A 22,254-nucleotide genomic window follows, 5' to 3' on the forward strand; every position below is an offset into this window, starting at 1 on the left:
ACAAATGCAGTCAGAGAGAGGGAGGAAGGGGAGAAAGAGGAGGAAGGAGAGAGAAGCAAATGGGGCAAAATGTAATTGGCAAACACAAGGATATAAGCCAGTTCCTTGCACTATTCTTGCAACTTTTCTGTAAGTTTAAAATTGTATCAAAATACAAAGTTACCAAAAAGTGTTGGGAAAGGTGCTGTGAGATAATTCCCTGTGGGTCTCCCATGTTTCTGTCTGTCTTGTGAGCAGAGGCACAGATAGTTGTCCCAGATTGTCTTTTCAAGGATATTTGTACAGTCCAGAGCCTTGGAAGATAGAGTTTGAATCTCCTGCTGGAGACTTGTTTACTGTTGAGTATAATAATATACTGTCTCCCTCCAGGACAAAGGTTGGGTAGGTTTGCTTGCAGCCCATTACAGAAAATTTGTGTTCCCTAAGCTCAAGGCTCCTCAGCTTTGATGAAACTCCACTTTGTGCACAGCATCCACCAGAACCCCTTGGTGTTACTCCTGTGAGACTTCAGATGCAAAAGGAACTGATGCAATCACTAAGCTCATGAAACTTAACACGTCATGAGTAATAAAGTCCGTTGTCTCCAACCCAAGAGTCTTGTGTCCTCTGCCAGCATCCCTGAAACTGTAACAGACTAACTTGCTTACAAGTATGAGGAAGTCTCAGCCCCTTCACAGTTTGATGATTGCTCATATAATTGTATATATGTACGTATTTGGGAATAGTGTGGCTAGAGAGCTGTCTGGAGGGAGTAGACAGAATTGATGTCAAACAACAGAAAAAAATGAGAAGGGTACAACAGGGGCTTAACAGTCAAGAGGGAGTGATGATTAAGATAAGAATTCTGAGATTTACAATAATGGGAGCAAGACTATGGCACCAATAACATTAGTGACAAATTCATTTTCTGGGGAATTTTGGGGGCTCGCTTGTTTGTGTAGTTCTCATCACATATGCATACATAAAATAGAGACCCAAGAGATGTTATTCATCTGGGTTGTTAGCTAATTGGTGCCAGAGAATGTGGACTTACTTTTTATTTTTTATTTTTTTTGCTCTTAGTAGCATATGACACAGTGGTTGGCATAATAAATGCCTTTTAATCGATTGATTCCATAGGAAATAGCACTATTTTTGTGCTGGTATTAGTGGTAGAGAGAAAATGAGTTTTCCTGAACCCCTTTTGCTATGATCTGAATTTTCATGTCTCCTCCAAATTTATATATTGAAATTGTCACCTCCAAGGTAATGGAATTAGGGGGTTGGGGCCTTTGGAAGGTGATAAGGTCATGAGGGAAGACCCTTCACCAGTGGGATGAGTGCCCTTACAAAAGAGGTCTCAGAGAGACCTACTGTCCCTTCTGCCATGTGAGGTTAAAGCGAGAAGACGACTGTCTAGAGAAAGTGAGGCTTCATCGGACAGGGAATCTTCCAGTACTTTGATTTTAGACTTCCCAGCCTCCACAGCTGTGAGAAATAAAGGTGTGTTGCTTACAAGCCACCTCATCTACAGTCTTTTGTTATAGCAGCCCAAACAGACTAACACACCCTTCATACTATTTCACTAAAAAAAAAGAAAAAGCTTTTTAATCCTCATTATAAATGTAATTAATGTTTACTGGAATAAACAGGAAATTTTTAAAGAAAAAAATTAAGATCATCCTAATCCCACTATTCAGAGAAAATCACTGTTAATATTTTAGCTTATTTTTACTTTGTACAAAATTGAAATTCTTCTTTTTGGTTATTTTTTTCTTTTCTTTTTTTTTTTTTTTTTGAGACAGAGTCTTGCTCTGTCACCCAGCCTGGACTGTGGTGATGTGATCTTGGCTCACTGCAACCTCTGCCTCCCAGGTTCAAGTGATTCTCCTGTCTCAGCCTCCTGAGTAGCTGGGATTACAGGCGCCCACCAACATGTCTGGCTAATTTTTGTATTTTTAGTAGAGGCAGGCTTTCACCATGTTGGCCAGGCTGGTCTTGAACTCCTGACCTGGGGTGGGCCACCCACCTCAGCCTCCCAAAGTGCTGGGATTACGGGCTTGAGCCACCGCACCCAGCCCCTGAAATTCTATTGTATGTAATTTTGTATCTTGCCTTTTAAACCTTTTCTATTATATTGAAATAGTTTTATATCATTAAATTTTCTTTGGAAGCATAACTTTAATAACCATATAATATTATATTTAGGCTGGGCATGGTGGTTCATGCCTTGATACGGTTTGACTCTGTGTCCTCCCCTCAAATCTCATTTCAAATTGTAATCTCCATAATCCCTTCGTGTCGAGTGAGGGACCAGGTGGGAGGTGATTGGATCATGGGGGCAGTTTTCCCCAGGCTTTTCTCGTGATAGTGAATGAGTTCTCACGAGATCTGATGGTTTTATAAGGGGCTCTTCCATCTTTGCTCCTCACTCTTCTCTCTCCTGCCGCCGTGTAAAGAAGGTTCTTGCTCCTCTTCCCCTTCCGCCATGCTTGTAAGTTTCCTGAGGCTTCCACGGCCATGTGGAACTGTGAGTCAATTAAATCTCTTTTCCTTATAATAAATTACCAGTCTCAGGTAGTATTTTTATAACAGTATAAGAATACATGCCTGTAATCCCAGCACTTTGGGAGGCCAAGGCAGGAGGATCACTCGAGCCTAGGAATTCAAGAGCAGCCTGGGCAGCATAGGGAGACCTCATCTCTACAAAAAATTTTTAAAAATTTAGCTGGGCAGGGTGGCATGTATCTGTAGTGCCAGCTACTCAGAAAGTTGAGGTGGGAGGATCACCTGAGCCCAAGAGGTTGAGGCTGCAGTGAGCCATGATTGCACCACTGCACCCCAGCCTGGATGACACAGCAAAAAAAAAATCCAATACATCTATATATATACTGAATCTTCCATCATATATTTAGTTATTTTTCCAGTTATGATCATTGTATTATTTCTATTTTTTTGCTTGATTTTATGCAATAAACTCATTATTTGTTTAGGATTAATTTCTGTGGGTGGAATTACTGGATGAAGTCATTGCCAGCTAGCTTTCTAGAATAGTTCTTGCACTTTGCCATTCCATATACAAGCATATATATGCATATATTGCCTGGTAAAATCTTAACCAAATTTAAACCATCAAATTTGAATTAAGAGCATGTATTTTAATTTGCAATTATCAATTATCAATAAGTTTGTACTTTAAAATATGAATATTAACATTTGTATTCTTATTCCACAATTTGTCTGTTTGTGTCCTTTGCTCACTTTTAAAATTGAGACTTCAGTGATTTTGTCATTGATTTGTAAAAATGCTTTAAACATTAAGGTTAACTTTTTCTCTATCATAATTGTCACTTTTTTTGTATAATTTATTATTGCCTTTTAAATGTTGTCATTTTTTGAAAGATAGAAGTTAAAATTTTAGGCTGGGAGCAGTGGCTCATGTCTGTAATCCCAGCAATTTGGGAGGCCGAGGCAGGTGGATCACCTGAGGTCAGGAGTTCGAGGCCAGACTGACCAATATGGTAAAACCTCGTCTCTACTAAAAATACAAAAATTCGCCGGGCGTGGTGGTGTGCGCCTGTAGTCCCAGCTACTCAGGAGGCTGAGACAGGAGAACTGCTTGAACCCAGGAGGTGGAGGTTGCAATGAGCCGAGATTGTGCCACTGCACTCCAGCCTGGGCGACAGAGTGAGACTCTGTCTCAAATTAAAAAAAAAAAAGTAAAAATTGTATGTGGTTAAATCTGTATTTCCTGGTTTTTTTTGTTTTTTGTTTTTTGTTTTTTTTGAGACGGAGTCTCGCTCTGTCACCCAGGCTGGATAGCAGTGCAGTGGTGCGATCTCAGCTCACTGCAAGCTCTGCCTTCCGGGTTCACGCCATTCTCCTGCCTCAGTCTCCTGAGTAGGTGGGACTACAGGCGCCCGCCACCGCGCCTGGCTAATTTTTTGTATTTTTAGTAGAGACGAGGTTTCACTGTGGTCTCGATCTCCTGACCTTGTGATCCGCCTGCCTCAGCCTCCCAAAGTGCTGGGATTACAGGCATGAGCCACCGTGCCCGGCCCTGTTGTGTGTTTTTATACTACTTTAAAATGTTCTGAAATGTATGTGGTAAAAATTCTGGTGGGAGACACTAACTTAATTTTTCCCAGAATAGTTAATCATTTCCCTCAGTATGAATTATTAAACATTCTATACTTCTATTAATTTGAGATGCCCTTTTAATCATGTGCTAAATTCTTATATACTGTGGGGAAGTGGATCTTACTATTTTTGCTACCTCCACAAAACTCAAAATCACAATATGCAAGGATTTGTAACTGGAGAGTTTGATTCTAAAGGGAGGCTTAACAAAATTTCCAGGGGATGGCGTGCATTGTTGAAAAAAGCCCTTCTTTTTGAAAATTACTATGTTAGAAGACGCATAATCTATTTTGTTAATCGAGTTACAGATTCTCGTGCTTTGTTTATTGTAGCTCTTTTAGCATACATACTTTTCTAGTAGAGTTAGCCTCCCCCACTTACCTTCTTTTATAAAAAATTATTGGTTATTTTTGCTTATTTATTCTTTTGTATGAACTTTACAATTTATTTATCAAGCTCCTCACTTGGATAGTAATTCAACTTACATTAAGTGGGTATGTTAATTTGTAAAGCATTGCCATTTTAGATTTGTCATCTTTTATGTCTCTTAGTCAAATTGTATGCTTTTCTTCACATAGGCTATTACTTGAAACTTTACCCTATTGGGTCTTGGTTTATTTTTGTCGAAATCCAATTTTCACTCACTTTTGCCTTTCACTCACTTCCTCTTCTAGCTAGGTTCAGTTACTTTTTAATGTGAGGCCGCATGGAGTAGGCCAGTGGTTCTCAGACTTTAATAGGTATTAGCATCACCTGAAGTGCCTGTTAAAACACAGATCTTTCTCATTTCGTAGTTCTGGGATTAGGCCCAAGAATTTGCATTTCTAACAAGTCCCAGGTGATGCTGAAGCTGGTCCCAGGGATTACACTGCAAACCACTGGTATAGACCAATGCTTCTCAAACTGATTATTTAATAAACTCTTATTAAATAATCTTATCTGATTAATATCTGATTAATAACTTAGCTGATTAATAACTCTTATCTGATTAAATAAGCTCATTATTATCAAACGTTAATGTGTGATATGGTTTGGCTGTGTCCCCACCCAAATCTCATCACGAATTGTAGCTCCCACAATTCCCACATGTTGTGGGAAGGACTTGGTGGGAGGTAACTGAATCATGGAAACGGGTCTTTCCTGTGCTGTTCTTGTGATAATAAGTCTCATGAGATCTGATGGTTTTATAAACGGGAGTTTTCCTGCACAAGCTCTCTTCTCTTGTCTGCCACCACATGGGAAAGGCTTTCACCTTCCAACATGATTGTGAGGCCTCCCCAGCCATGTGGAACTGTGAGTCCATTAAATGTCTTTCTTTTGTAAATTGTCTAGTTTTGGGTATCTCTCTATCAGCAGCATGAAGACAGACTAATACAATGTGCATGCCAATTACACACATGGTTCAATGCAGGTTCTGATTTAGTAGGTCTTCACCAGGATCTGAGATTCTACATTCTTAACAAGTTCCCAGGCCAATTCTGCTGCTGCTTGTCCACACACCACACTTTCAGCAGCAAAGGAATAGAACAGAATGAAGAGTGTGGGCTTTGTAGTCTGACAAAACTGAGTTTGAATCCCAGTCTATACTTACTAATTGAGTAACCTTGAGCAAATAATTAATTTAACTTTTCTAAGCCCAGACTTTATATTAAATCAAAAATAACAAAACCTATTTTGTGAAATGATGTTATCTGACACAAAGCAAATAATGTATGTTTTTTCTCTGACTCATAACTCAGAATTATATTTGCCCTACAGAATATTGACTCAGTACCAGAGTCAACCCAAAACTATGGGTCTTTTGTTTATAGTCTAATTGCAGGTAGCTTCATTTGAATCTCTAGGGTGGCATTTCTCAAACTGTGTTCCATATAGATGTTCTTTAGTGTTCTCTGGTCAAATTCATTATAAGCATATTTTCCTTTACATTGTTGAGCATAGTTATAATAGCTACTTTAAAATCCTTGTCTGCTAATTCCAATATTGGGGTCCTCTAGATGTCAGTCTTTGTTGATTATCTTTTCTCTTGAGTAGGAGTCACATTTTCTGATTTCTTTGTATGCTGAGTAATTTTGGATTGCATTCTGGACAATGTGAATGATACGGTATAGACATTCTGAATTTTATGATGTTCCTTTAAGGAGATTTTCATTTTTGTTTTAGCAGAAAGTTGACCTGGCTGAACTCACACTGCAAACTGTGTCTTCCTGGAGAAAGACATCACTAAAATCTCAGCTAATTTATTTTTAGTTGGGCTTCTTGGAATCTGCTCCATGCATGCATGGTTCATATGTCAGCCAGAGATTTATACATAGAATTTGGGCCTCCTCCTTTCTGGTTCTCTCCTTTCTGAGATGTCCCCCACTTGCTAGCTGCTATAGTTATCCAGAACTGTGTTTCTAGTTCTCCAAGTAACACTGAGCTTCTATTTGAGTTTTAACCATTCTTGGAACAGCTCTCCGTAGAGCCTGTTCTGGGACCAAAAGCTGTAAAAATGGGAAATTCATCCAATGCCGTTCCCTTCTTCAGTATTATAGCCCATTTTTGGTCATTTTTTAGTAACTTCAAATAGTTGTCTGTATTTTTTGAGAGTATATATTCTCAAGAATTTAGTCTTTGTCTACAGAAGGGTTGGTCTAACATGAGTTATTGGCCTTTACCAGAAGTGAAACCTGTGTGATTTTTAGTATTCCCTAAAGAGATTCTTTATTTGGCAGAACTTTATTAGCATATCACAGACCTTAGTATTTCAAAGAACCCATTATTGGAAAGTGCTATTCTCAGATTTTTCTCCTGGGAGGTTTAGAAAATGCTGATAAAATTAGGAGATTAGATAGTGATGAAGCAAAATGAGTTTTGAAGGAAAGCTGATGGAAATAAACTTGAGAAATGCATGAAAAATGCAGTGTTACTCTTCAAGTAACATTCTATGGGGGAAGGGTGGTGGTTTTCCATGGCATTGCTCTCTGAAATTAGAATACATTCCCAATTCCTTAATTTCTCTTAATCTATTAGGCAGTCGAGATCCATACATTTATTTCAACCCTTCTTGAACCTCCCCATGTGCAAGGCAGAAGTGCTGGGAAATGACCACCCAACTCAACTCTGAAGCAGCCCTCACACAATGACGGACAGGGTTGGTATATAAATTTATCTCAACCCTTCTTGAGCCTGTTTATATTGTTATCTAATTTTACCATTAAATAAAAACCAAAATATTTGTTTAGGAGAATTAAGGCCTTTAATTTTATTTTGCTTAAAGTCCCAAGCCCAAAGTTTGGGAATACACTACAATGGACCTACACAAACAAGTAAATAATACCAAGTACTACACACAATCCATATAACCAAAAAGATTCAAGTAACCACCATTTTTTTCTGCCCTCTCATTTTATTTATTTATTTATTTATTTATTTATTGAGACAAGAGTCTCACTCTTGCCCAGGCTGGAGTACAGTGGTGCGATCTCGGCTCACTGCAACCTTCGCCTCCTGGGTTCAAGTGATTCTCCTGCCTCAGCCTCCCAAGTAGCTAGGATTATAGATGCATGCCACCATGGCTGGCTAAATTTTGTATTTTTAGTAGAGACAGGGCTTCACCATGTTGGCCAGGCTGGTCTCAAAATCCTGACCTCAGGTGATCTGCCCACCTCAGCCTCCCAAAGTGCTGGGATTAGAGGCTTGAGCCATTGCGCCTGGCCCTGCCCTCTCATTTTATTAGAAAAGGTATTAAATAAATAATTTGGTATTAGAAAATAACAGGATCAGTAAAGATTCAGCCTAACCTAATACCCATCTTTTAACTACAATGGATGTACAAGTAATAAAACTAAGCCATGAAAGTTGCCATTTAGATAAATAAAACTTGAGGTAAAGTGTCTTTTTGATCACAATAGAATAAATTGTTTTCATTACTGCCAAGTAAATTTTATTGTACTCTATTTCTCTGAAAATTGGCAAACAGTGTATCATAATAGCATAGAGAGGGAGGGGCCCAAGCTCAGAGGCCAGACACCCTGGGGTTGAATAATTCCTCAGTATTATAAAAATTAAATTAGATAACATTTGTGAAATATATACTGTGTATAAAATACCTAACATAATGGCTGACACTCAGTAAATGTTGGTTTCCTTCTTCTATCTGGTTTTTCTGGGACTGCAAAAAGGAAATTCTTTGATAGAAAACCTGGACAGAAGCATTTTATTTTTTAACTTCAGGCAGACAAAGGCATGAAAGAAATGCGCCCTTCTGTTGACTGACAGCTCAGATCCCAAACTGAACCAGAATTTTCAAAAGGTGGACCTGATCTTGTAACATTGTAAGTCCAATATCTATACAGTTCATGAAGATTGTTTTCCCATTGCTTCTACCTTTATTGTCAAGCTGTCAAAATAGCAACTTCCTACTTAAGTTATATTTATGCAAGCATATAAAGTGGTTTTTATTAGATTTACTTTTGGTTGAATTAGATGGACTATTTTAGAGGAAATAAATCCTTTATATAGTGGTGAAGAAATTGACCTTATGGGCACCTTCCTGAGAATGATGTTTCATTAGTGCTGGATCAGCTTTTGGTATCTGCAAGAGAATCTGAGATCTGGAGACCAAGGGCAGTATGTTTCATTTACATACTCCATCAGGCTCTCTGCCTGGGTCCTAACTCACCTCACCAATGGGCCTACTTTTGTCTTCATTCTTTGTTCCTGATATATAGGCCAGTGCATTTGAGACAAAACCAATAAGAGGCCAGGAGCCAGGAGCTGTTTCTAATCTAAACATCTCACATAGGTCAAACCTTTAAAGATGGGAATGAAAATGAAGCTGTCCACTCTGGTCCATTGTCAAAGAGGTCATTTGGCACTCATCTCACAAATGGGGTACAATAAAAGATGGGAGGAATGGAGTGTGATGGGGGCAGGGGGAGCTAATATGCAGAAATGACCAGGCAGAAGGTTAGGCCCTTGGTTTCTCAGTCCACAAATCCTGGCTGTGATTAGATTTGGTGCTGCACACTTCAGAGATTGCTGGGGGAGAAATTACCTGCCACCTGCATTTTGCTGGTTGGATTTGCTACTGATGGAGAAGGTATAGGCTTTACCCAGGACCGCGTTTTTTTTTTTGTTTTTTTTTTTAACTGCCTTACTCACATGTGCCAACATCACAGGAAATTGATGGTAACCAATTGTCTGTGTGCTTTTGTTAGCACCTCTTTTCTGCTGTGCTGGGCTACACAATTACCACAGCCCTTGAGAATGCTTATTGTCAATAGGAGTAATTTCGCATCCCATCCATTTAGTGAAAAGATGTGAAAATTGATCCTGCTTCTGCGATAAGACTGGAACCAGAGTGCAGGCTACAAATGCCTTGGAAATAAATATATGTCCATCATTGTTTTCATTAGGTATTGCTGTAGCCCAGCCTCCAGGGAAATGAACTCAAGTCTAGCTGTCTTGCTGTAGAAGTTCAGATGTACTCCCAATCTGGTGAAGTGGGCCGTCGGTTTCATTTATTGTTAAATTTTTGTAGTGGTTGTCAAGTAAGGGGTTGGCAGTCTGAAGAGCACAATTCTGTTTTATCCACAGACAGGGGACAGTGTAATTCGACACTGGCTGCCAAGGAGGAACTTGTCCTTCCTATCCAGCTTATTGTCTGGGCTCTTTTTTTATGATTTCAAAAGTCTCTTCAAAAGGGCAACAAAATTAGCCTTAAATAGTATTTCTTGGATTGCTTTTAACAATGGCGATAAGGCCAAAGCTTCTAGTCTTGACAGAAATGGTTTCATTACAACTTGTTTTTATCTTGCCAGAATAAGCAAGGAACTGAAAAATGTGTTTTCATTATGGCTAAAGACTGTGTTTCAGCTGATGTCTCTTACAAGGAAAGAACAATCTGCAAACTCCATTATTAGGTCTCTCATTCACTTTCTGCTCCTAAGGCAAAAAGATTTTTGTTTTTTGTTTGTTTGTTTTTTGTTGTTGTTTTGTGGTTGTTTTAAAGAGGACTTCTATTTCAATTAGCACAATTAACATATCAACAAGAATTTGTGTTTCCATAAATTCTGCATTTCGCTTTCAGGAATCAGACTTTAAAAATGACCTTCATTTACCAAGAGCTGTAATCAAGATGAAAATCTTCACCCTAAAAACTAACCTTGGAAACAGAAGGCTAAAAAAAGAAAAAGCATAATACAGACTGTGTTTTCCAAGTCTTCTTCCCTCGCCTGGTGACATTAGCCTGGCTTTGATCTATAGACATGACATCATCTATAGGGTGTGCCTTGTGCCAAACATACTACATTTCTTTAACCAAGACAGTGGTTTTGTGTAGACTTAGAGATCAAGGTTAAATAGCTTCAGAGCTGGCCTGAGTCTTCACAGACAAACAGGTCAGAGCATATGTGAGTTACACAACTGCAGACAGCCCAGCCTCTTCCTCTGTGGCCCGCTGGAGAGTTTACATTTGTCAATGACTTCCTTCAGGGCCTGGCTCAAGATTCATTTCCTCCAAGAGTCCCTCTCCTGCTAACTCACCTCACTCAGCCCTTCTACCTCATCTGCTGATTACTCATACCCTTTTTCCCGCTCTGCCAGGCACTCGGTTCTATTTTACCTTGTGACGGTTCTCTACATTTTTACTTTATCCTTCGGCTAAATTAAAATTGCCTGGAAAGTAGGGCCTGTCTGCTACTTCTTTTGTGTGCTTCGGGAGCATGTTAGTGCTACACATACCATAGTGTCTTTTTCTTTTTTCTTTCTTTTTTTTTTTTTTTTAGATGGAGTTTTGCTCTTGTTGCCCAGGCTGGAGTGCAATGGCACAATCTTGGCTCACTGCAACCTCCGCCTTCCAGGTTCAAGCGATTCTCCTGCCTCAGCCTCCCGAGTAGCTGGGATTACAGGTGCCCACCACCATGCCCAGCTAATTTTTTTGTATTTATAGTAGAGACTGGTTTTCACCATGTTGCCCAGGCTGGTCTCGAACTCCTGACCTCAGGTGATCCACCCGCCTTGGCCTCCCAAAATGCTAGGATTACAAGTGTGAGCCACTGCGCCTGGCCCACAGTTTCTTAATAAAAGAGGAATGTTCTGTGGTTATTGTGTTAGGGTTGGGACCCTGCCTTTGCCTTCTGTTCCTAAAAGCCAAACTCACTGCTTCAACAGCAGGGAGTCTTCCCAGTCCACTCTGGCAATGGCATGCCACCTTGGTATAGTCCTCTGTGTTTTGACCCCAGAAATCTGTTCCAAGCTTCCCTCCTCAGTGGCTAATATCTCGTGGGTTTTACTTTTCAAGGTAGGGGTGGGAATGCAGGGAAGAAGGGTGCCTGAGCACAGAGTCATGTCAAGTGGAGAGCAGGGGACCCAAGGAGGATAGGAGCAGACCTTTAGCTACCACAGGGAACAGTAGGGAGGCTGGGGAGGCTCAGGTTGGGGAGGGGCCAGGGAAATTTAGACCAAAAGTGTTCAGAGTCTATGCTGATATAAAGAGTAGTCAAAGGTGCAATTAAAGCATCTCTGAAATAAAGATGTGAGGTCATGATTCTAAATCCAGCCTCATATTTTCCTAGGGTATATGTGCTGGGGAAATATGAAGCCACAGGGTAAACAAGGCACTTTTTTTCTGGAATGTCAGCCTTACCAACCACTTTATAAAGCTTCCAATTACAAATGAATTAACTTAAGCATCTACCACCCACCACCCCCCGCCACCCGTCTTTTTGGAGGGGTTCACTTGTCTGGGAAGCCTATGAAGCTTCAGGTATGGCTGGATATACAGGATCTAGATATATAGGACAACAGTGATGTTGTCAGAGCTGTAGCTCCTTCCGTCTTTCTGCTCTGCTCGGCCTCATTCTGTGTGGAGGAGGCTTTCTCCAAGTTACAGTTAAACTGACTGCTGGCAACTCCAGTCCTTATTCTCTTTGCTTAAGCATCCACAGAAGAGAAATAACTTCTTTCTCTTCATAGTCATACACCAGTTATAAAAAAGAGACTTCAGGTTGAGTGTGGTGGCTCACACCTGTAATCCCAGCGTTTTGGGAGGTTGAGGTGGGCGGATCACCTGAGGTCAGGAGTTTGAGACCAGCCTGGCCAACATGGTGAAACCTCATCTCTACTAAAAATACAAAAATTAGCCAGGCGTGGTGGCGGGTGCCTGTAATCCCAGATACTCAGGAGGCGAGGCAGGAGAATGGCTTGAACCTGGGAGATGGAGGTTGCAGTGAGCCGAGATCCCACTATCGCACGCTCTGGGTCACAGAGCAAGACTCTGTCTCTAAATTACTATAATATAATATAATATAATATAATATAATATAATATAATAAATATAAAATGAGACTTCAGTTGGCCCTGCTGGAGGCAGGTGCCCGTGGAGTACCATGATTGACCTTGCCTATCTACAGCCCAGCCCTGTGACCAAGGATCCAAAGCCCTTATAAATGACAGCCCCACAGCAATGATGCAGTGAGGGGGACTGTGTTTTCCTTCTAGAAAAGGATCCTGGTAGACAAAAACTCCATGTCCATGACAGTCGATATTGAATAAAACATTTTTATACTCAAATAATCCCACTTTGAGCTACAAGCAAGAATACATGATCTACCTTTTCCCACTGAGAATGGAAGTTTGATGAAAAAGTTTGAGGAGCACTGATGAAATTACATAGCTTTTTAAACCCACAGCTACTGTGTGGAGTTAGGTCTGACTGTACTTCTCACACTGGTGTTGTGCCTTTCAGAGGGAAGCCTGACCCTGTGTTTGTGTGTAAGATTGCAGGCCCTGTGTCTCTAATTTCACAGACAGCATTACTTGCTTCACAGACCAGATGGAACTAAATTGTCAGATGGTGGGCAGCTGCAACAAGAGCCAGTCATGGGTGTTGTCACTCACTTTTACCCCAGTGGGGTGGACGCCATAAACAGTGGTATGAGGATATGAGAAAGGACTGGGGAAGCTACAGGAAAATGTGCAAATGTATAAAAGGAAGTTGGCATGGAAGAGCTCATGGCTTGTGTCAGGACACATAGTATCCCACTGATGCGAAGATCTGGCCTGTATGTGCGTGTCCTGCCTGGCATCCAAGCTGCCAGGATTTCGTGCTCCCCAAGCTGAGGTTACACCAGAGCAGGGTTGTAGCAAGTGCTGCCAGTGCTCTGCGCATATGCCTTTGCCTTACCACTTCTGCTGTAGAATGTGAGACTTCCCATTGCAAGAACCTGCATTTCCCTGCCTGAGGGTGCTCTCTGGCCACTGCTAGTGTGGCACCCTGGAAATGCCCGGAGATCATTCCCCTTAGGGCAGCCCTTAGTCAATGACTGGCAGGAGTAAAGAAATACCGGAGCTCCCCATCCCTCGGAGGAGCCTATTCTGAGTATATTCCACACTGGTGCTCAGACTCCTGCAGTGGGATTGATCTCCAGTTGTCCATAGCTGTGGCTAGCTTGGCAACACCTCCTGTACCGTCTGCTTTCCTTCCCTTCTATCATGTGCTTCCATACTGACATCACTTAAACTACTTGCATTTGATTCCTCATCTGAGTTAACTTCTTCTTTTTTTTTTTTTTTTTTTTTTTTTTTGAGACAGAGCCTTGCTGTGTCACGCAGGCTGGAATGCAATGATGTGATCTTGACTTACTGCAGCTTCCACCTCCCAGGTTCAAGTGATTCTCCTGCCTCAGCCTCCTGAGTAGCTGGGACTACAGGAAAGTGCCACCATGCATGACTGATTTTTGTTTTTGTTTTTTTTGAGATGGAGTCTTGCTCTGTCACTCAGGCTGGAGTGCAGTGGTGCAATCTCGGCTCACTGCAACATCTGCCTCCTGAGTTCAAGCGATTCTCCTGCCTCAGCCTCCTGAGTAGCTGGGACTACATGTGCGTACTACCACGTCCGGCTAATTTTTGTATTTTTAGCAGAGACGGGGTTTCACCATATTGGTCAGGCTGGTCTCGAACTCCTGACCTTGTGATCTGCTCACCTCGGCCTCCCAAAGTGCTAGAATTACAGGCATGAGTCACCACGCCCTGCCCGTTTTTGTATTTTTAATAGAGACAGGGTTTCACATGTTGGGCAGGCTGGTCTTGAACTCCTGACCTCAAGTGGTCCACCCACCTCAGCCTCCCAAAGTGCTGGGATTACAGGCGTGAGCCACTGCACTCAGCCCTCATCTGAGTTAACTTGTGGAGTAACTCAAACCACAGTGAGAGTTTTCAGAAAAAATCTCAGGATCTTTCCTTAGAATGGAGAAGGCTTTCTGTGGTTTTTGGATAGGAATAGTGGACCCATAATGCAAATATCCACTAATGTCTCTGTAGATTCATGTGGTTATTAACCCTTATGATATTAGAGCTATTCTGAGGTTATGGAATGATCTGGGGAGTCAACATGATCCCATAACACCTCTATTGGTTAATTATTATATAACAATAGTCACCTACTATCATTATAGTCTCTCATTACTACAGTTCATGCATCTAGGAATTGGTTGGGGTTTGGCTGCTCTAGGCTAGGCTTGCTCCATGCATCTGTTGTCAGCCGGAGTTCTCTTCTAGACTGAGTCTGGCTGGGCAACTCTACTCTGTGTGTCTCTCTTCCCCTCCTGTGACCAGCCAGCCAACCTGGACACATTCTTCTCTTTGCAGTGGCAGAGGTGGAAGGGTACATGTTCAACTGAGCAAATGTTTTTTAAGTCTCTATTTGCATTATATATGTGAATGTTCCTTTGGCTCAAGTAAATCAGATAGCCAAATTCAGAGTCAAAGGGTAGGAAAATGTACTTCTTCCCTTTTGGGGGATGAGCGGGAGTCATGTGGCAAGAGATATGGAAAGAAGGAGAGATGAAGACCTGAGGCCAAATCTACCCTGCACCTATGCATCTGCTGTCCTAAGTCTCTACCATTCTGCTCATCTACCCCTGGGAGATTCTGCAGGAAACACTTGGCTGTCATCAGCTTTTATAACTAGATTCTCAAAGAAATTAATTCTGGCTTGCTTCTTTTTCTTAGAAAGGCCTCATTTTTTTCTCTTATGCAATAAACAAACTTTTATATAATTTTCCATGAATCCAATAAAGATGGCCATCTGAACTTGTCTTAGTACTGAACTAATGAATTTGCTGTGAAATGTGTATTTCGATAGCTGATATATGAAGGGACCGAATTGGAAATCAGGAATACGGCTTCCAGACAACACACAGATTTCCAGAAGTCTTTAATTTGAGGATTCCTTACTTCTTAAACTCCACACAGACCATGCTCAGGACTTCCTGAGACATGCTGAAACGGCAGTGTAGTAGAAACACTTATCAATATTCATGCTAGTCCCATTTTGTATTGTCTGTCCATCAGAGGAGAAAAAAAAGATTTATGACTCATTGTTTTCCAAAGATGCTGCTTCCTCTGCAGTTTTGCAGGTTGGTTTTGGATACAATTTTCTCCTTGTTTATACAATGCCCACTGAAGTGCTTTTTATATCCCAGGTTTGTATGTTTACAGGCCCATCAACCAATTTCATACATTATTTTCTGCCCCATAGTTGTCTTTGTTGGTTTGAAACTGACTTGATACATAAAAAACAAACAAAACATATCTAGATTCCGCCAGTGCCATTAAAAATAATCATCTTGTTTGACCTGTCCCTCTGATGATAACCTTTCATGATAGTTCTGCTTCCTTAGATCTGTCTTTTGGGATTGCCTTTGGGCGATTTCTGAAGTGGTAGGTTTCTGGAGTTCTCCAGGGAATTGTCCTAGGTTCTTTGGAGCCAGAGTTCCATTATCTGTGGGAGCACAGGAAGGAATTTTACAGTAATTCTGCTACAGTGAAACATTTGCCTTCAGGCCGGAATTGAAAATAGCAGCTGGAAGGACATTTGGAAAGAGGTGGGGGCGGGGGTGGGGTTGTGGGAGTGCAGGAGAGGTGGAGGGAGAGAGAGAGCTTTCACATTTGGATAAAAACACTAGCTACAAGGCAAAATGGAGACAGGGCTGGCATCTTCTACCCTTGAAACTATCCCAAATTAAATTCTTCTCGGGCTTGGCTCTTAAAGCCAGTTATTTCAGAGCCGTGAGTGTCGGCCAGGGTCAGCACTTGCTCTCGGTAATGAACGCTGAGCGCCACGACTCCTGGATGATGACCAGACACACCGGCCCTGTTTCACCACTGCTCCTCTCACAAAAAGTCACCATCCAAAATGTGGATCAGTTCCCTGGAGTCACTGGTAATCGAACAACTAAATTTCAGCCGTCTGAAGACTTGGAGAAGACATGTTCCACCTTTACCCACGAGTGTCATTGCAATGAAGGACACAAATTATAGAAGGTTTGGGCACTGGCCTAAGAAATAAACAAAAGAATTTCAACTAGGAATAGAACCATCTACAAAACCGTGCTTTAAGAGATAGTTGATAGCAAGTGTCCAAGATCTTGAGCCCCAGTGAACCACACCTTCCAGTGTTAGTATTTGTGCCCTGCCAAACTGTGTCCAGGGTTGGTTCCCTCTGGTGGGTTCGTGGTCTCGCTGACTTCAGGAATGGAGCTGTGGACCTTCACGGTGAGTGTTACAGCTCTTAAAGATGGGACAGACTCAAAAAGTGAGCAGAAGCAGCAAGATTTATTGTGAAGAGCGAAAAGAACAAAGCTTCCACAGTGCAGAAGAGAACCCCAGCCAGTTAAGTCCGCTGGCTGGGCGGGGTGTGGCCAGCTTTTATTCCCTTATTTGTCTTTGCCCATGTCCTGCTGATTGGTCCCTTTTACAGAGTGCTGATTGGTCCATTTTACAGTGTGCTGATTGGTCCATTTTACAAACCTCTAGCTAGCTACAGAGTGCTGATTGGTGTGTTTTTACAGAGCACTGATTGGTGCATTTTGCAAACCTCTTGTAAGATAGAAGAGTTCTCCAAGTCCCCACTCGACCCAGGAAGTCCAGCTGGCTTCACCTCTCAAAACTTCCTCCCTTTGAGTCTGGGCTGCCTTGTGACTTACTTGTGACTAATAGAATAAGGCTTAAATGACACTGTGTGACTTCTGAGGCTAGATTATAGGAAGTCTTGCAGCATCTGTCTGGGTCTCCTAGACACAACTTCCTGCTCTTGGGACATGCCCACTAGAACCCAGCCACCAGCCTGTGCACAGCCCAAGCTACACGGAGAGTCCATAAGTAGGCGTTCTAGTTGACAGCCCAGCTGTGCTTCTGGTTGACAGCCAACATCGACTGTCACTTCAGATGCCTCCAGCCCCAAACCCCAGCAGCCGTTGTCCACAGCCATATGAGATATCACAAGAAAACTGCCCAACTTGGAAGACTGAACACACAGAATGATGAGATAATAATAAATTATTTTAAGCCACTAGATAACTAGAACAGATATTATATATTTGCACACAGCTATATATATATATATATATATGCTTTTGAATGGATCCATCAATGATGGATCAGTTGAATGATTTTCATTTGCTCATGTATTCATTGACTCAACAAACATCTATTGAGCATACGTGTCAGGTACTATGCTAATCTCTGGGAATATAGTAGTGAACAAATTAATTATGGTCTTGCCTCCGAGGAACTTAGTCTAGTAAGGGAAGATGACAATAAACAAGCAAACACATAAATAATTGTAAACTTATAAATCATGTCTTTTTTTATTTGAAAAAAAAAACCAACATGGCGCTATGCCAGAATAAGAAAGGAAAATCCAACCCAGCCTGGTAATATGGTTTAGATTTGTGTCCTCCTCCACGATGAACTGTAATCCCCAGTGTTGGAGGAGAGGCCTGGTAGGAGGTGATGGGATCATGGGGGCGGATTTCTCCCTTGCTGTTCTCATAATAGCGAGTCTTCCTGAGATCTGGTTGTTTAAAAGTGTGTAGCACCTTTCATTTCGCTTCTTCTTCCTGCTTTTCCCATGACTGTAAGTTTCCTGAGGCCTTCCCAGTCATGCTTCCTGTACAGCCTGTGGAACCATAGAACCAATTAAACCTTTTTTTCTTTATAAATTACCCAGTCTCAACTAGTTCTTTATAGCAATGCGAGAATGAACTAATACACCTAATAATCAGTTAAGGCCCCTCTGAGGAGCTGACTTTTAAGTGGAATCTGAAACGCAAGAAGGAGCCAGCTACATTAGGGGTGGAGAACGCAGAAAGCTTTCTAGAATAAAAGAACAATAAAGACCCTAAAGTGGGAAGAGGCTTGGGCCTATTGGGAGGACCCAGAGAAAGCCATGATGATCGAGCTAGAGGGATCTAGGGGAGAGGGGCCAGAGAGGAAGAACTGGACCAGAGCAGTAGGCTTGTAGGCCATAGTGTGGTGTTTGGATTTTCTCCTAAATGCAATGGGAAGCTATTTAAGGCTTTTAGCAGGGGAGTGACATGATCCAATTTACATTTTAAAACGGTCACTCAGACAGCCTGGAGGATAACAGATTGGAAGGGGCAAGAAGGGGATGAGGAAGGCCACCATCCAGGTGAGTTGACGGAGGTGTCTGAAGCTGCAGGCGGAACCCCGGGAGGCACCACAGAGCACCTGCTTCCTGCTGCACCTCAGATGGTTCCAGCAGCATTTGTGCTAAGGCAGGTCTTCTACGAAGTGTACTAGTGACTGATGACAAATGCTGTAGGCCCATAGTCACATCCCGAGAATCTCTCTGTTGTTTCTGCAATGCACACACTATCCTGGTTCTGGCTTGATAGATCAACAATGCCTATAGCTCACTCAGCCCCGCGAGGTGTGTGTCAAGGGGTGCTCAGAGCCTGCTCCCGACCCCACTCTGGTGCACCCTCATCTCACACAGGATGCCGCTCCAGGAGTGGCTGTGGGTGAGGGACTGTAGGAATATCGCCCGCCCACCCCCACCCTGAGCCAGCAGCAAATCCTGTATACTGGGACATGTGATGTCTGAAGTGCCAACCCATCTGGTTGACCAGATTTGCTGCCTTGATAAAGCTGTCTTTCCTGACCAAGTTGGCTGTTGTTACCAACAGATACTGGGTCCTTGTGCTGTTGTTAAATTAGTTGTGAATAAAAGGAAACCAGAGTAACTAAAGCCTGCAGTCCCCATAGGCTAGAGAAAATCTGTCGATAGCAAATTATTTCCTAGGATTGTTATTACAAAGGTATTTAGCTCTGCATGTTCAGTTCCCCTGACTTTCACCGGATTTATAGATTGTCCTTTCATAGGAACTGCCAGGCACATTTCTGACAAAAATATCTGCATGTGCGTAGCCAAGTGTGTGTGGCAGGCACTGAACTGAGCACGTTGGGGAATAGATCCCATCACCTACCTACTCACAACCCTCACCTGAAATCTGTTTCCGCCAGCACCATCTAGCTACTCCCTGCTGTGAATTTAAGAGTTAGGCTAGGCATGATGGCTCACGCCTGTAATCCCAGCATTTTGGGAGGCTGAGCTGGGTGGATCACTTGAAGTCAGGAGTTCGAGACCAGTCTGATTAACATGGTAAAACCCCATCTCTACTAAAAAATGCAAAAATTAGCCAGGTGTGGTGGCGGGCATCTGTAATCCCAGCGACTTGGGAAGCTGAGGCAAAAGAATGCTTGAACCCGGGAGGCAGAGGTTGCAGTGGGCCGAGATTGTGCCATTGCACTCCAGCCCGGGCGACAGAACGAGACTCCATTTCAAAAAAAAAAAAAAAGAGAGTTAACCTTTGGCCAGGGCAGTGGCTCACGTCTGTAATCCCAGCACTTTTAGAGGTCGAGGTGGGTGGATCACTTGAGGTCAGAAGTTTGAAACCAGCCTGGCCGACACGGTGAAACCCCATCTCTACTAAAAATACTAAAGTTAGCCAGGCATGGTGGCAGGCACCTGTAATCCCAGCTACTCTGGAGGCTGAGGCAGGAGAATGGCTTGAAGCTGGGAGGCGGAGGTTGTGGTGAGCCGAGATCGTGCCACTGCACTCCAGCCTGGGCAACAGGGCGAGACTCCATCTCAATGAAAAAAAAAAAGAGAGAGAGAGTTAGCCTTCATCTCTCTCTTCCTCCGCAATGGCACTTACTGAATATCTCCAAACCACTCACTTTGCTCCCCTGCCCACTGCTATCCTAGTCCAAGATGCCTGCAGCACAATCTCTTAGGCCTCAGTGTCCAGACTCCTCTGCTCTTCTTCCTGCAGCCTTGCTCTGAGCTCCCCGGATTCATCACTCCCTGCTCCCACCTCATCCTCTGTACATCAGCCATATTCACTGACCGTCAGCCCCTCAAGTGTGCTCTCTCCCAACTCTGGGCCTTCCCATATCTCAAAGAGTTGACAGATTGCCATCTTCAGCCCTGCTCTGTTTTGTAAATTAAGTTTTACTGGCATCCAACCCCATTCATTGATAGGTTATCTGTGGCTGCTTTTGTGCTACAACAACAAAGTTGAGTAGAAAACTTTGCCGACCCTCCATATACTATTTCTTCTGCCTCTCCTCTTCTTAAGTCCTTTCTCCATGTTCACACCTTCTTTCCCTTCACTTGGTTAATGCCTACTTACCGTTCAGCCCTTAGATTGGAAATAACTTCTTCCAGGAAGTCCTCCCTGACCATACCCTATCCCCTGTATATGTTCCCATAGCACTCCATTGTTGAATCACAGCAGTAATTCCAATGGCCTGCTTACTTAGACAAGTCTGGATCCCCACTAGATTGTATATTCCTTGAGGACAGAGGCTGGGTTGTAAACCCAAAATATCTGAGACAGGTCTCAGTGAATTTAGAAAGTTTGTTTTGCCAAGGTTAAGGATGTGCCCATGACACAGCCTCAGGAGATCCTGACCACGTGTGCCCAAGGTGGTTGGGGTACAGCATGCTTTTACACATTTTAGGGAGACACGGGACATCAATCAATGTGTGTAAGATGTACATTAGTTCGGTTCAGTAAGGTGGGACAATTCGAAGTGGGGGCTGCCCAGTTAGCAGCAGGTAAGAGACAAAAGGTTGCATTTTTTTGTGAATGCTCAGTGAATCTTCATTTTTACATAAACAATAGGGCAGAGGGAGCCATCAGATATGCATTGTCTCAGGTGAACCTCAGAGGGGTGAATTAAATTCTGTCTGTCCTTTGTCCACAAGGAATTTCCATTTGTCTAAATATTTAAATGTTATAAAACGAGCAAACAAACAGTTCAATGAAATACCTTTATACTCTCAGCCTAAGAAGTATTCCTTCATACGTAGTGAAAAATACATGTAAAGCTATGATTTGTATGTGATTAAAAGTTGGCAAACTATTAAAGATAATTTAATTGTTATGAATGCCCAGGTGTTCTAATATTTTATATTCGTATGTTTATTTTATAACATTTACTCTTCTCTTTATTTTGGCAAAAATCACTTTGTTATTGTAATCTAGATTTTCACATAATGTGTGTTCGATTGCTAGTAATCTAAAGGATTAGAAATAAAATTAATTGCATTAAAAGTACACAAAATTTGGATGTATTTTCAAAAAAGTAAATCAAAGTAAAAATAAAGCAAAATATGAATATTTACTTTATATGTTTTTTCTCCTAAATTAATCAAAACTCTATATTAAAATTAAAAGGCAAAAAATATATAATTAATGTCAAAATTTTTAATCAAAATGATTCAAGCTAAATTTTTAAGTTTGTGAACATTTAATGAAACCTTATTCAATATGTATGTAAATAAGAGGATTCCAATTCTACTATGCAACGTCTATTAGTTGGCAATGTAAAGAATTGGTATCATTTCATATGCCCTATCTAGACCTACATAGGCACAAATATAATATGATTTGTTTAATATAGTTAACATCATGCTACTTGATAAGTACCCTCAGAACTACAAATTGAAAGAATACTAAGAGAAGCAAGAAAATGGACGCTTAGCCCTAATGGGAAATCATACCTTGTTTCGTGACAATCTATTGTATTCATGCCAAGAGGAAAGGTTGGACAACTTGTCTTTTCTCTTCCCTAAGTGGTTCCTCTGCTCAAATCTTCCTTGCTTGCCAAAGAAATGTCTTCTTCCAACATCAGCAGCGGCACAATCCACAAGCCTTTGTGGTATTCTGACATGGCCATCTTTTGTTTGAGGACACACTGCAAGGGACGGAGGGAAGCATTTTCCTGACTCCTGAATGGTGTTAGCCTCAAGAGTAGTTGTTTCGAGTTACAGGT

The 22,254-nt window shown here is 41.9% G+C and overlaps 1 long non-coding RNA gene across 1 annotated transcript in view; it reads right to left on the reverse strand.

Moving 5' to 3' along the window:
• Positions 1 to 17,726: 17,726 nt before the first annotated feature.
• Positions 17,727 to 22,254, reverse strand: part of LOC129470100 (uncharacterized) — a 36,930-nt gene continuing 32,402 nt past the window's right edge. The window contains exon 3 of the long non-coding RNA XR_010118236.1: positions 17,727 to 18,067. This is a non-coding gene — a long non-coding RNA (uncharacterized lncRNA). The remainder of the gene's footprint in view (positions 18,068 to 22,254) is intronic.

This window comes from Symphalangus syndactylus, chromosome 20, assembly GCF_028878055.3.
Source record: "Symphalangus syndactylus isolate Jambi chromosome 20, NHGRI_mSymSyn1-v2.1_pri, whole genome shotgun sequence".
Taxonomy (NCBI): domain Eukaryota; kingdom Metazoa; phylum Chordata; class Mammalia; order Primates; family Hylobatidae; genus Symphalangus; species Symphalangus syndactylus.